Below are 16,683 nucleotides of genomic sequence, written 5' to 3' on the forward strand. Positions count from 1 at the left end.
TAGTCTGAGGCAAGAGGTTGGATGAGTAAAAATGTATTTATTGAGCAATCACATGAAAGCGCTCTGGGCCCAGATTATGCTCTTGTATATAACTTACTTTATAAATACAAACCCAGTCTTATTCAGAGGGTTGGAATGAAAGATTTGCCTTTCAATGGAGAAATCTGCATTTCAATATAAAGGTGTCTCAGTTACTCACCAGAGATGTAAGATCCGATTAATTCTTTATATTTAGCATTTAGAAAGCCTGAGGACTTCAGGCCTGAAGGTGGCAGCCTGCAGAGTGAAATATGTGAGCCTCACTTCCCGCATCCTGAGCACCATCTCTGAAGTCTCCAGGGACAACAGCATCAGAGCTGTCTTTCCACACAGCCAAAGTGTGTGTGTGTGTGTGTGTGTGTGTGTGTGTGTGTTTGTGTGTGTGTGTGTGTGTGTGTGTGTTTGGGGGAAGAGGGGAATGAGTTCACTACCAAGCCATTCACTTGGTTATGCCAGGTGCCCAGTGCTGAGGCTGAAACTGAACTTGCTAGACAAGAGTGCCTATGCAGCCTATGTTCTATTGATGGAGACAGACATGAAGTAAAATAATCCAACAAAGCAGGTCCCTGCAGACTATGGCAACTGTTGCAAAGGGAATAAACTTAGCAGCCTAGTAAAGAGAAAACTAGCGGGGTGGTCATCCCTACTTCAGATAGCGCAGTCAGCACTGGTCATTCTGAGAACACATTTGAGCTGGTATCAGAAAGATGAGAATATGCCAGCCACAGGGCAAAGAGGACAGCAAGCATGAAACTCTTGTGGCCAGAAAGCACTCAGAGGGTCCAAAGAGATAAAACAAGACCAGTGGGATTGGAAGCGAGGGATGGATCCCACAGGCACCCGGAAGCTGTCATAAGGAGTGGGGGTAATGTTCTAACATCAAGGGAAGAACTGAAGGGCTTGAGCAGAGGAGCACCATGTTCGGATTAGTACATTAAAAAGTCTGTTCTGGGGGCGCCTGGGTGGCGCAGTCGGTTAAGCGTCCGACTTCAGCCGGGTCACGATCTCGCGGTCCGGGAGTTCGAGCCCCACGTCAGGCTCTGGGCTGATGGCTTGGAGCCTGGAGCCAGTTTCCGATTCTGTGTCTCCCTCTCTCTCTGCCCCTCCCCCGTTCATGCTCTGTCTCTCTCTGTCCCAAAAATAAATAAATGTTGAAAAAAAAATTAAAAAAAAAAAAAAGTCTGTTCTGCTCCAACAATGGATGTGAGGAGGCCAGTGAAGAGCTATTGAGTAGTTCAGGCAAGAAGTGGCTTGGATGAGGCTGGTAGGTGAAGACAGAAAAGGGTAGCTGGATTTCAGATACATGTTGAAGTACAAACACCTGGCTTCAAAGTGAAGTAAGGACGGATTCATTCATTCACAACAAACACTGAAGATCAGGAAATGGGAGGCTCCCAACCACAGAAAGAGTTGCTGAGTAGGAACAAGGCTTCAGGGTGGAGACCTTAAATGCACTCTGTGTGTGTGTGTGTGTGTGTGTGTGTGTGTGTGTGTGTGTGATCCCCCTTCCAGGGAAAAGATGTTGCACTCATTCACCAAACAATATAAAGGGACTACTAAATAGCATGTAGATTTCAACTTTCTCCCGTTCCATTTTTTATCACAACAAACAGAATAACCAAACAAGATCTCTGTTTTCTTTTTTCTTATAATTCTACTTTGTGTCATTTCTCTGGGTGCTTTCTACCTGGATAATACATCTCGTTATCATATTGTAGTCACTGCATCTCACATAGTTGATAATTATCATATTTCTAGAGCCTGTTAACATCCACTTTCCACAGTGATATCTTTTTAAATCTCCATGTGAGCCATTTATTTCATTTTTTTCATGAAGATCACAGGTAGGTGCTCGGTGGAAAAACAATCATTAACGTCATTAAAACAGCAGGGTGAGAAGCTGAGAGCATGGCTTCTGACATCCTAAGAGTATAGAGTTTCAACTCCCGAGACCCCAAATTGAGTTTTGTGCCTTTTAGTCATAATGAATGTTAAAATCAAAAAGCATACTTTAAAACAAAGTCTTCAAAACTTGGCCAGAAGCTACCCGATCCTGTGCTTATGCTCTCAGCAGGACACTTAACAATACTGCTAGCCAGACTGAGAGGAACCATGCAGACTGTTGTTGTGCCTGCCCAACATTTATTTATTGTATTTCAGAAGATCCTGAGCCTTGGGCAGAGTTACATTAGGACACTGGAAAAGTGCCAGTCTGAATCTCCCAGCCCCAACTGCCCTTCTGTAGGGCACATCGAGTGAAATCCTGAATGGCATTCTGGATCCACATTAACCTGACACATCTCAATTCCATACAACTCCAAACTATGCAGACCCTGAGTCCACTGTCTATGCAAGGGAAAACAACAAGCATCGAATCCAGGAACAGAGTTGAGGAGCCATGGTATTCATGGCCCATCTCATTCTCTAAGCTCAGGAATTTCTTTCCTGTACAGGGAGATGGCCCATAATGATAGAAATATGGACTGGAGAACCTGAAAGCGACTTCTCTGTTCAGCCTTCCCTTCTTGTCCTCCAGAGACTGTCATCTCTCAACATATAGTTCAAGAATCATGTTTGCTTCATATGTGCCAGCCAGCTCCATGAAAATCAGAAATCAATTAGCTCACTGCTTCAGAACCTGTATCTCCCTCTCCCCTGCTTGCTCTCTCTCTCTCAAAAATAAACATTAAAAAAATAATAATAAAATCAATTAACTCAGTCCTCCCCCCATATCAGCTGATAACTCTAGCTCAGTGCCAACGTTCTCATGAGTAGCAGTGGAATTAGAGTCATCTAACATCAATAGCAGCATGGAGAGGTGGTCCTCAGAGTCATGTTCCCCTGGGATTCCAGACCCTTGCCCTTGTAATAGCTGACTTAATAGGACCTGGAACTGTTCAGGGATATATATTTCTGTTCTCTTTCTTTGTTTTCTTCTGTGGTTATTGAGGAATACTCAAAATCAGAGAATGTGATTCCTCTTGGGTGAACAGAGCTAATTGGACACATTCAGAAGGGAGAAATTTCTCCCATAGCCTATAAAATTAAAGACAATAAATAAGCAAATAAAACGTGTCTCCTATGACTCTGGAGGTGCTGTGGCATCCTCCTTTATAGGCTTGTAAACATCACCCAGCACTCTTTCTCTACTATCGACAGCTCCAGTGACAAGGCTGTGCTATCAGCTCACTAATTGGAATGTACTTTTTTCAGGAAACTCTCTGAAGGAATTAAATTTCCAGCCTCCCACTGCCTTTTTCTTCAGAGGTATCTAGATATTCAAGATGGCTATTTCATAACAACTTTGGCACAGTGTGACACAGGTACAAGGGGAAGGCTGACTCTTAAAGATGCCCATGTAACAAGAATGCTAAGCTGGGAATTTTCACCAGGCACCAAGATGCGATGGATACCTGATGCATACAGTGAGTTCTCAGACCGGGAAATGAAACTTTAAAGAGGGTAATTGGAAATTGATTAGCAATTCACCCAGATTGAGAGGATAAAGGACTGGTTTATTAAAGACTTTAAGGAGAGGATTTGTGAAGATGATTTCTGAGCTGGGGGCTCCCCTGAGAGGAGAGGTTGGATGACCTATCTCCCACTCCAAGCTTAATGGCAGAAGCATCAGTGGAAGCCACCTACAGAATTGATATGTGTTCCCCAAAGCCGGGGTACACAGGAGTCTGACTTATGGCTGAGAAAGCTAAAGCAGCCACTAAAGCCCCCTGCAATGGCAGGACAATGGTACACAGACATGGAATCCTAGGTGGAAATGTTAGCGTGCCATCATTTTAATAGACCTCCTGCGGCAGCCTACCAGGACAAGGGATCCTTCAAAGCGCTGTGGGGGTCAGAAACTGTGGGGGTCAGAAACTGTGGAAGGATTGGGAGTAGCCAGTTAAAGCTGAGGCCCTGCTTCTGTCAAGGTAGTTGTAGTACCTGTCCCAGCAGGGAAGCCTCCAGAAAACTCACAAAAATTCTAATAGAGAGTCACCTTCCATGTCTGCCAGACCCACAAGGCACAAAGCCATCTTAGGGCAGGATCAGCCAAGTAAGAGCCATCCCCATGCCTTTCCCCTCTCCTACTTGCTAGAATGGTGAGAAAACACAGCTAGAAAATGGGAAATGAGAAGAAAGGAAAGTATAAAGCAGGGCCACACTCCCCTCCTTGGATGGCAGAGCCTTTGGAGGAGAATTAACATCAAATAGAGTTTGAAATTTTACTGATTATATAGCAGCAGGCCCTCTTAATAACTGAATTGAGACTGTGTTTTGGTTTAAATTAATCATACAACTTATTCTTGCCCATTAATGAAAAAGAAAATCCTGGTCTTGTTTGAATTTTCACTCCCTGGCAGGGAAAGACTCATCCCCATTGAGTACATTTAAAAGGACAGTGATACCAAAATAAAGATACTCCTATAATTACACCTCAGGGGTCCAAAGTACTTATCCAAAGTACCAGATATACCAAGTCAGAGCAGCAGGATAGGACTCATTTGATCATCTATGGTTGATGGCTAATTCTGCCAGAAAGTCCTACAATTAGGAACTGATCCCTTGGGGACATTGTGCTCTATCTGAGCTGAAAGCTTCAATCCCATTTGGTCTTGATATTTTCCTCACTGTGGAGGGGGTAGCTTTATGTTCTTAGCAAAACAAATCTATATTTGGGGTTGTTTGTCTCAATCTGCAAGGAAAATCTGGGGATACCTAGAAAATCCTAAAAGCATCCAAAGAGAAAAAACAGGTCATATGTAAAAAAGCAAAAACTTGGGATTGCACCAGATCTCAAAAACAACACTGGCAGTTACAACTCAATGAATCAGCACCATCAAAAATCCCAAGGAAAAATTGTTTTCAAGCTAGAGTTCTAAAGCCAGCTAACCTGTCAATCAAATGTGAGTACAATATAAAGACATTTTCAGACATGCATAAGTAAAATATTTATTTCCCATGGCCTCATTCTTGGGAAGCTACTGGAAGACACACTCCACAAACAGGGAGCAAACCAAGGAAGAGGAAGCCATGGGGTTAACACAGGGGATTCAGCTCAAGACGGAGGATGAGGGACTCCCTGACATGAAGATGCCCTGAAGCCTCAGGTGGCAGCACTGAGGTAGGCCATAAGCAAACAGCCCCGGCTGGAACAGAAGGATCAAGCACTCCAGGAAACAAAACGAAACTGATGGATTATGTGATATATTCAAACATTTGGAAAGTAATATTAACGGTGTGAAACAGATGTGATAGAGCACAAAGAAAAAAAATCAATGCTAAATACTTACATAATTATTTTTTATAAAAAGAGCATCTTAGTGTGTCTGGTATTTGCCTTTTTGCCATCCATTCCTTGCTCTCCTCTGACCTGTTCTGTAGCATGGGAGTTAGGAAGGACACTGGGGGGCTGATGCCTTCAAGCTGCACTTCTCACTTGGCTTCTGTCTGCATGTGGCCAATGGTAGGCAGTGAAGGGAGATGGAGAAACCAGGGTATTTCTCTCCCTCTCTCTGCTTCGTGTGGCATCTCCCACTGAGGTGCACCTCTTCCATGGCTTTGATCCCATCTGGATAGGCCCACCACAGTTCTACCTTTTGCCCCGTGACCCTTGTATTCTGGGCTCCAGAAAGATTGCCCACACCCTCACCCTTACACATGGCAGCAACTTCTGGCTATTGCAAATTTCTCATTGCACCAACTTCCCCTGTTTGGCTTCCCAGCTCTTCCATTACCTATATAACCAATTCCTTAAATTCATTCTCTTCTGCTTAAAATGCTTAGTGATTTGTGTTCCTAACTGGCTGCTGATTCAACTAGGAAAAACAAAAGTTTCCATCGTGGAAGTCCACTTAACACTGACACATATTTTCACAGTACATAATGTAAACACTGTCTATTGTTTTTACCCAAAGTGTGAGGATTAGGAGAGACGACATGTATGTTTGGAAGAGGTGGAGAGTAGAAGGAATAATGGGAAATCATTATATATTGGCTAATATTGATGAATCAGGACATAGTGATATAAGCATGTCATTGAGTAATATGGTGGCAGTTTTGAGAAGAAACAGCTAAAAATGTTAAATGGAACTCCTTTGGAGGTCAAGGGTGGGAAGATGACTGATGAAGTACAGAACTATTTTATTTTATTATAAGTACTACTTGAGGTTTTTAACTATGTATAAAACTACTTTTATAGAATTCAAAATAATTTTAAAAATACTGATTCAGGGGCACCTGCGTGGCTTGGTCAGTTAAGCGTCCGACTTCAGCTCAGGTCATGATCTCACGGTCTGTGAGTTCAAGCCCCGCGTTGGGCTCTGTGCTGACAGCTCAGAGCCTGGAGCCTGTTTCAGATTCTGTGTCTCCCTCTCTCTCTGCCCCTCCCCTGTTCATGCTCTGTCTCTCTCTGTCTCAAAAATAAATAAACGTTAAAAAAATTTTTTTAAAAATACTGATTCATTCTAGTGGTTTCTGAGGACAACATTAAGCTCACTAACCCATAGTTTGCAAAGCTGACCTTCTGCCCAGTGTGAAAATTTTAGGACATTTATTTATCTGTGGTTTTCGGCCCCAGTCCAACTCCCCACCACACCCTGAAGCTCATGCCTGGAGGACTCATGTCCTCTTTTGAAAATTCACCTTCTGTGAAGCCTCATCTAGTGGGACCCAGGCCAGAAACCTGAACTCATTTAAAACAGTTGTGTCTCCTATCACTGTTTCTAAACTCCAGTTGCCCTGCGGATAGGTAAGTTACCTAGATGCTCACCTCCCTGGCCCAGGAGGGGGCAAGAAGACAGGAGAAGGTGAGGAGAAAGGAGCAAAGCCACTGACCCAGTAGGAGGCTGGAGAAGACAGATGGGAGACAGCAAAGCCACCTCTTGGGTTTTCAGATCCAGGTAGGGAAATACAGTTCTTTGTTACCTTAACTATCTTGGGCTTCAACTTTCCTTTATTCAATAACCTTCGGTCTGAAACATAACTTCCCAGAATAAGTCAGGATGATGGCCACATATAAGTGAAGAGAAAAGCTCTCTCTCTTTTGGTCATACTCCATAGCTCAGGCTCAGCCTCTGTTATTGGTTCTTTTTGCTTATCTCATTCCAGGTTTTACCCGTCTGATAATGGTCCAGGATATTCTTGTCTGTTCATTGTTAGTTGCTTATCCATCTTCCATCGGCCTAAGAGTCTGAATTAGTTCCAGCTAGTGGCCTCTCCCCTCTCTCATGCTGCCTTCTAAGCTACAACTGTCTATGAAGCACATTATGAATGTATTGGATACTCTGCTTCTAGTTTCTGGTAGAGAGAGGCTGTGGGTAGTTTTTGGTCACCACATGGCATTGTGATCTGATTGTGGAATGCAGTGGCCACTATTGCTGCTGGGGCTCACTGACAGCAGGAGACTAACATTGGCAGACTAGCTTTGGCCCTCCAGAATCTTTCCTGACTATCCAGATGTATCCTCTCATCTTGTATCAGCACTTCCCACAGCATGCTCTGCAGAACCTTCATTCTGTGCAGAGTGATTAAGTGCTGTGAAATAGAGATCCATGGTCAAATAACTATGGGAAATGCTGGTTAGTCCCGGTTAAGTGAAAAAGATTCCTGACTCAGGACTTCTCAGGTCTCTGATATACACTGGGAACCTCCAAGAGCAAAGCATAATTATAGCACTGGGCAAACTCACATGATGGGGGAGCCCTCCTTTGAAGGACACAACCCAGGTAATATTCCAGGACACAACCCAGGTAATATTCCACCGCTCCTCAGCACTGATTTCCCAATCTAATGGAATTTGTTCAAATTGCTTCCAGAGGGATATTCCAAAGGGATCACAGTGGCAGGCTCTCCATGGGTCTGGGCAGCTACATATACGAGCTAGGTGAGCAAGCTCAGGATCAAGACAGTAATTGGATCTCCCAAAGCAGCCCCCTTCCTCAAGTTCCCTTGAGAGGAGATAGTCTTTGCCACTCCCTCGTCCCAGCTACAGCATAGTACAAAGTTCTCTAAGTGCTCCCACACCTCTGTGCTTCGCTCATGCTATTGTTCCTTCCAAACATAGACCCCTTCTTCTCCACTGCCTTAGTTTAGGTTCTCCCAAGAGCCAACTCTGGGACAAGCATTTACATGTGAGTTGAAGGTGAGGAAAATCCTAGTAAGGGAGAACAGTGAGACAAGGATGGGAAGGCAGCCAATAAAGAATGCTTTATCCCACCAGTACTGCACTGACTAGGGCTGAATCCTGCTAGGGAATCTTCATATAGCACACACACTTCCGACTTAGCTTCCCCATGAGGAGAGAGAACCGGGATATTTATACACCATCTCCTGTCAGTCATTGGTTGAAGGCTGCTGTGGAAGCCAAACTTCCACTTGCCATTTGTGCATAGTCATAGGAAATGAGGAATAAAACCTTCCCAGGTCATACACACAGAGCCCATCCTGCCTGCCATGGGTATTCAAAGTGTGCTATTCAAAGTGTGGACCAGCAGCATGAGCATCATCTAGAGGCTTGTTAGAAATTCAGACTCTATAAGCATAATCTGCATTTTTAACAACCCCCCATGGGTTTCACATGCACATTAAATCTGAGAAGCCTTTGTGAAAATTCACTCCAATGGCTCAGAGTTCTCTTCTTTGAACCATGAGTGGCTTATAGGTTTGCCAGTCCAAAATCCTGGCTATTTCCCCATCCATCCAATCTGATGCCCACCGTTGTGCCTGAGAGGCTTGTTTCCCTGCCTTTGCTCTTGCTACTCCCTTTGCCCACAGTGCCCTCCTTTTCCCAGCCCCATTCTTGGTTTGGCTAAATTATCCTCTAAAATTCAACTTCCAGGAAGCTGCCCTGACCCCCCCCAGGCTGTAAGAAACCACCCTCTGGTTTCCCATAGACTCTGCCCTCAGTCCTAGCAGGACCTTTGTCAAACTGTGCAGGTTGTTGACTTTTTCTGTCTCTCCCATCACACTTGGAGCTGTGTGGCCACCTTTATATAACCAACTGCTCACAAAAACACTTAAAACATCTTGGTTGAAGAAAACACAATGTCCACTGGACATTTTTCTGAGTGTAAAATTGCCTGCTCATTCTGGAGAAGACTGAGAGTGTGCCCCTAGCCTTCTCCTGGCCTGTCACACAGAGCTCCTGGGAGTGAAGGCCTGTAGAGGGTTTGGGAAAGATCAGAGTACCAACCCCATACGGCCATTCTGAAACATACACACTTTCCCTCTCAATTGAGCCAAGACTCTAAAAGGTAGAAGGCACTAAAGCCAGTCTTTGGTGATGCTAATGAGTTACAGGAGGGCAAGTGGATCAGGGTCGTGACTTCAAGATATACCAAAGTTTCTTCAATAAATAATGAGCTCAATAACTGTAGGCAAGTTTGTATTTAGGCTCTTTCCCCTGTGTTTTTGGAGGGATGATTAATCTAGCTCTAAAAGAGAAGATGTGAACTATGTGTGGGCGGATGCCGTTTGAAATGAAGGCCCAGAGCAAAGCAGCCATCATTGGACAGGTTGGGTCCAGTGTGTAACCCTCACCCCAAGGAAACCGTATCTACTCTGTGCCAGGAACTCTCCACACATTTTCTTATTTTTAAAAATAAGCAACATGCAATGTTACATTGGTTTCAGGTGTACAATATATTGATTCAACAATTCTGTACATTACTTAATGCTCACCAGGGTAAGAGTAGTCACTATCTGTCACTATACTATGTTATTACAGGATTAGGACTATATTCCTTACACTGTACTTTTCATTTTATTTATTTTATAAATGCAAGTTTGTACCTCTTAGCCCCCCTTCATCTGTTTTGCCCATTCCCTCACCACCTCCCCTCTGGCAACCACCAGTTTGTTCTCTGTATTTAAGAGTCTATTTATTTTGTTTGTTTGCTCATTTGTTGAGTTTTTTTAGATTCTACATATAAGTGAAGTCATACAGTATTTGCCTTTGTCTGACTTATTTCCCTTAGCATAATGCCCTGTAGGTCTATCCATGTTGTTGCAAAAGGCAAGATTTCATTCTTTTTTTCTATGGCTCAATGATATTCCATTATATATATGTATTATATACCTCCATTATACATGTCTATATATATTAAATATATCCATTAAATATAAATAATCCATCACACACACACACACACACACATTCATCCATTCATCTATCTTCTTCCATTCATCTATCAGTGGACACTTGGGTTGCTTCCATGTCCTGGTTATTGTAAATAATGCTACAATAAACATAGGGAGGCATATATCTTTTCATATTAGTTTTTTTTTGTATTCTTTGAGTAAATATCCAGTAGTGGAATTATTGGATCATGTATAATATCTATTTTTAATTTTTGTGGAACCTCCAGACTATTTTCTACAGTGGCTGTACAAATTTACATTCCCACCAACAGTGTACAAGGGGTTCCCTTTCTCCAGATCCTTGCCAATACTTGTTATTTCTTGTCTTTTTTATATGAGCCATCCCTACTGGGGTGATATCTCATTATGGTTTTGATTTGCATTTCCCTGATGATTAGTGATATTGTGCATTTTTTTTTCATGTGTTTGTTGGCTACCTGTATGTCTTCCTTAGAAAAATGTCTATTCAGGTCCTCTACCCATTTTTTAATCAAATTATTTGTTTTTTTTTTTTTGGTTTTGAGTTGTGTAAGTTCTTTATATATGTTGATATTAACCCCTTATCAAATATATCATTGGCAAATATCTTGTCACATTCACCAGGTTGTCTTTTTGTTTTATTGATGGTTTCTTTTAGTGGGAAAAAGCTTTTTATTTTGGTGTATTCTCAAGAGTTTATTTTTGCTTTGGTTTCCCTTGCCTCAAGAGACATATCTATAAATATGTTGCTAAGGCTGATGTTTAAGAGATTACTGCCTATGTTTTCTTTGAGGAGTTTTATGGTTTCAGGTTTCACATGTAGGTCTTTAATCCATTTTGAGGTGTGTGTGTGTGTGTGTGTGTGTGTGTGTGTGTGTATGGTGTAAGAAAGTGGTCCAGTTTCAGTCTTTTGCATATAGCTTTCCAGTTTTCCAAATGCCATTTATACAAAAGACTGTCTTTTCCTCATTGTATATTCTTGCCTTATTTGCTGTAGATTAATTGACTATATAAGCAGGAGTTTATTTCTGGGTTTTCTATCCCATTTCATTGGTTTACGTATATATTTTTGTGCCAATACCATACTGTTTTGATTATTACAGCTTTGAAATATATCTTGAAATCTGGGATTGTGATACCCCCAGCTTTGTTTTTTTCTCAAGATTGTTTGGCTATTTGAGGTCGTTTGTGATTGCATACAAATTTTAGAATTATTTGTTGTAGTTCTGTGGAAAATGCTATTGGTATTTTGATAGGGATTACAATCTGTAGATTACTTTGAGTAGTCGTTGATATTTTAATGACATCAATTCCTCCAATCCATGAGCATGGTATATCTTTCCACTTGTTTGTGTCATCTTCAATTTCTTTCATCAGTGTCTTATAGTTTTCAGAGTACAGGTCTTTGATCTTCTTGGTTAAATTAATTACTAGGTATTTTATTCTCTTTGGTGAAACTGTAAATGGGGCCATTTTCTTAATTTGTCTGTTACTTTGTTATTAGTGTATAGAAATACAACATATTTCTGTATATTAATTTTGTATCCTGCAATTTCATTGAACTCATTTATCAGTTCTAATGGTTTTTTGGTAGGAGCTTTAAGTTTTTTTATACACATTTTCTCACTTAATCTTCCCAAGAGTTCAGTGAGCTATTATTATTGGCTTTTCACAAATAAGGAATCAGAAGCTCAGAGTGTTTTAAAAAAAATTGTCCAAAGTCAGAGAGCAGCTAAATGCTGGAGTCAAGATGACCATCTGAGCCTGCCATCTCTAAGGACATTTTGCAGAGCTCCTGCAAAATGCAACAGACTTTCTGCTGACCACTGGGAATCCAGGCTAATTCTGAGCAATTTGCTTCACTTCAAAAATAACTAAGTGAAATATTAATAAAGCACCCCAGCATCTCTCTGCTGCCTTCAAATAATGGAATGGGCACAAGACAAAGTATGTTTAATGTCATGCAACTCACAAGAACAAGAATCCAAGGGATTAGGACAGGCCCTTAGCAACTCTGGCAAAGGGGAGAGGGGCTGGGACCATGAGGGGTGAGGAGAAACTGAGCAGCTATGCAGGGCCCTTGGGAACACCACTCAAAATAAGACCTTGGCATCAGTAACATGTGACTGCTATGCTAATCTCAAGGCGAGCCTGTCATAAGACACCATAGAATTAACAAATGTTTACTATGTTAGGGCCAACAGCAGAATTCCTAGAGAGGAAAGTCTTAGAAAACCAATCTGAGGAGTGCTGGGTGGAATGTGAAAGATTAGCACCTACAGTCTCCCCTGAAGACCAGGGTACCAGCTGTGACCCAGGTGTCAGAGGAGAGAAGGAGCTGGACTTCAGAGACCAGGGTTAAGAACTAGGAGTTTGCTCCTGAAAAGGAAAAGAAAAGGGAGGACAGTAAATACTAGCCCAACAAGATGATGTGAGCCTGGGATGAAAGGTGGGTGATGAAACCCTGTGAGGTAGAATGGCCAGCACATGTTTTAAGGCTTCCAGGTGTTCTAGGGTTCTGAAGCCAATTAAAGCTGCTGTCCTACTAAATCTGTTTAGAGAAGGCCTACTGTGCACCTGAGCCTTTTATGAATTCTCTTTGTAAAACACACTGACTATGAGCACAGTGAGCACATCTCATAGGTAGCCCATGGAAAGTTGGGAACCCAGGATGCAGGGGCAGTCTTAACTCACGGGAATGAGCAGGAATCTACACAGAGGACTGTACTTCCAGGGGCTGTGAAATTATCTGGAATGATGGGAGAGTTGAGTGAGTCCCAGCTAACACCTGACCACATTTGTCAGATGCTTTGACTATCTCAGGTGTCGTGCACCTCCCCCTGCCCTTCTTGCCTTCCTTTTCTCCTCTATTCATTTCCTGAAAATTCTCTGCCTGTCACAAGGCCCTCTGAAGGTCACAAATCTATTCCCCATCAAGTCTGTCCTCATCACCGGAAAGAAAACAAGAAGAATATCAGGATGTTTTTTTAAGAGATGAAGTGTGTGCAAACACCAAGGCCCTTGGGTACCACAGGACACTGATGGTCCTGTCAAGAAGGGACAGAGCTGAGGAACTGATCTGAAAGTTAAATAACTCCAAGTGGGGTTTCTTCATCTTCTTCTCCTTTTTAAAAAAAATAATTCATAGTATCAGACAGGTTGACAACTTATTGAAAATGGTTCCTCACCTGGAAAGTGCTTATTACTTACAGTGTACCATCTTTATTACATCGATACTGACATTTAACACTCAATAAATCTCCACTCCCTCCATGGAGATATGTCTGACAGCCAACAGGAGTCCCTGCCTTTTCTCTGAATTTCAGCATGGTTTTGGTTCCAGGGACCGTGCTCTGATATCAGGTTCCTCAAATCCAACTGAGTGGGAAACAATAGTCCTGAGATGCCTTTGTTCAAGCTGATGGCCCCATCCTAACCCAGCCAAGACCCCCTATCTGCTAACAATGGTGGATACCAATATGTAAAGGTAGTTGAATAAGTAAATGAAGGGAAGAAGGAATGGTCCTGCCACACCCTACCACAAGACCTGCTATAACAGCCAAGGCCCCTCCTAATCCATCCTCATCCTACCACTACAGTCCTACCCAGGGAATGACCAGTCATCACCCCCCAATAAGCCAATGTACCCCCAACCTCTGGGCCTTTCCTCATATGGTTCCCTCTGTACTGAATGCGTGATTCCTCCTAAAGTCTAAGTCAAATGCCTCCTCCTCTATGCATAGGCTCCCTGTGGAAGAACCCAGTGTTTTCTAGTCTGTACCCTAAAGAACCACGTGAAGACTGCCCACAGTTCCATTCGGCACAACTGTCTGTTACTCCATGAGCTTCTCTAGGGCAGGAGCTTGTCTTTACTAATTTCAGTATCTGACCTACCAAAGGCCAAAACATAATGAACAAATGAGTGAATAAATGAATGAGCATATCACTTTCTTCTCTACCTTCCTCTCCTTCTTCCCACTCTGTCTTTACTACCTCTATCTGGAGATTCCACGGGCTCTGACCTCCTTGGTTTCACTAAGTCTCTGAAATGATAGATTAAGGTAGGCAATATTTGGGACTCTGAAATGGGACAAATCTGTGTGTGTCGGACACACACACACATATACATACACACTCCATTAGGTGGTTGGAAGGATCAGATACATGTGAAGTGCTTGTATATCCTCTGCTGTCCTAGAATACAGGAGCTTTCTTGTGTGCCACTTCTTGCCCCGAGAGGACAGTAGAGTCCCCCATCCTGCCTGGCTCAGGTGGTATGATTCTAGGCAGCCCTGATGGCCCAGTGGCCTGAGGTAGAGGAACACCCAGGGCAAAGCCAGTCTAAGCTGGCAGGAAGCCAGAGCAGTAGCCTGTTTGTAGAGAAATGCAAGAGTATTCCTTCCAAGGACATGCAATCAAATGAATGTGGGGAGTGCTGTGCTAGTCTCCAATGTGTAATTAGAGTATCACACAGATGAGTTCTGCTCCAAAGCCTACAAACATTTCTTCTCTACAGGGTTTCAAGTTTCTCCTTGCTGCTAGGAGTAGCTTATACTGATCACTGGCTTGGCAAATGTCACAGACCTCTTGGGCTGGGCAGGGACAACAGAGAGCCCAACCTCTGGGGATCTCACACCAGCCCTTCTGCTGCTCCAGAAATGTGCACATCCCCTGGGCCACAGAGGGATGGGCAGGGCAGACTTTCAAGGAATGAAAATTCCCCAAGCTGTGCCCCTGCAGGAGTTCACTGGTGACTGGGCAGCTGTCCTAGGGCAGGATGCCCTTCTGAGGTACACAGTTTCTGCTCTGAACCAAGTTACTTAGGGTCTGCCATTGACATTGACAGGGCCCCAAAGGCCTCAGGAGCATGGAGGAAACATCCTTGAATAAAGACCCTTGCCTACTCTAGACTTTTGAAAGAATACTGCTGTGTTTTCTCAAGGCCAGACAGAATAGCCAAAAAAGTACAAACAATAAAACGGGGAAAATGTGATTACTACACAAAAATCCACTAACACACTCACAGTTCTTTACACATCAGAAGAACTCTGAGTGTGACCTGGTCTATCCTGATCTCAAAGCAGCAACCCCACAAAGGCCTTGTGAAGAAGGTTTTGGCCTCTATTTCTGCTTACCTACTACTTATGATGGGGTGTTCCTGCCTCTCTTCTTTAGTCATGGCCATTGATTAGAAGCTCTTTCTTTCAACAAGGTCAAATTGCCTCCCTAGCATATTATGCCATAGGTTCCACTTCTACCCATGAGGCCAGCCCCGTCTGATACAAATAGAATGCAAGCCACATGTGTAATTTTAAGTGTTCTAGTATCCCCATTAAAAATAGCAAAAAAGTAATAAGTAATTTTATTTTATTTTATTTTATTTATTTTATAAGATAATTTTAATAAGGATTTTATTTAAACCAACATACCTAAAATATCATTTCACTATACAATCAACCTAAAAATGATGAATGAGTTATTTTTAAATTATTGTTTCCATTTGAAATCTTTGACTTGGTTGTATATTTCATGCTTAGAGCACATCTCAATTTGGACTTTACGTATCAAGTGTTCAACAGTCACACATAGCTACTGGCCACAAGGACGGGACAGCGCTACTGGGGGCACCTTGCTGGCAGCTGCCTTGGCCCTCCTCATACCTGTCTGCCCACCCCAGCTCACACATCCCCACTTCTTTCCATTCTTCTTCAACCTTCTTGTCTTTTGCTCCCTTAAGCTACTCTCTGTTGTGCTTTTATTCACAGTAAATAGTCAATAAATGCTCTTTATCTTCTCTACCCCCTATTTAAAAACCACTCCACATCCTTCCTCCTGTGAAAGATTCTCTTCACAGCATTATTGTAAAAAGAATTTTATATCGCATGAATATTATTTGGCTTCAGGAAATGCTAATACACATTATATCTAGTAAGTATGTAAAGGTTCGATCCATTGGAAATACTCATTTATCCTCCCAACCATTTTGGGTACAAATCAAAATTATTTTTCCTCTCCCCTCATGTGAGCCCCCACATAGTGTTACATCAGTGGCTAAGCTTGAAGGTGTCCACACACTGATTGCTAACAAGGGCAGAGCAAACCCAGATCCTTGTCCAGAAACCCTATCACAGAAATGCAAGAGGTGCAGCTGGGACTGGAGCGGGCCAGGCCATCCAGCACCTCTGCAAGCCAGGCCTCCATCCTCCTTTCTACCATACATAAAGCTCATGTTTCCAAAGCAAAGAGATAGAGAAGCAGCCAAGAGTTGAATCCCAATTTCCATGGCCACCCTCTGCCCCCAGTGCAAATTCCTGGAAGAAAAGTGCACAAAGATGATAAAAATGATCATGCTCTATATGATATCTGGGGTCAGGCAGCAGGATAATATGGTGGTGATAAGCCCAGGCTCTGGAATCAAATATCTGGCCATAGGTCCTAGCCCTAAGCCTTACTATCTGTGACAATGCACAAGTTTACCCTTTCTAAACTTCAGGACCCTCATCTATAAAAGAGAGATAATAATTATAC

The 16,683-nt window shown here is 42.7% G+C and overlaps 1 protein-coding gene across 2 annotated transcripts in view; it reads right to left on the reverse strand.

Annotated features, from left to right (window-relative positions):
- GALNT18 (polypeptide N-acetylgalactosaminyltransferase 18) overlaps nt 1-16,683 on the reverse strand; it is a 354,502-nt gene that overhangs the window by 202,817 nt on the left and 135,002 nt on the right. The window lies entirely within an intron of this gene.

This window comes from Prionailurus bengalensis, chromosome D1, assembly GCF_016509475.1.
Source record: "Prionailurus bengalensis isolate Pbe53 chromosome D1, Fcat_Pben_1.1_paternal_pri, whole genome shotgun sequence".
Taxonomy (NCBI): Eukaryota; Metazoa; Chordata; class Mammalia; order Carnivora; family Felidae; genus Prionailurus; species Prionailurus bengalensis.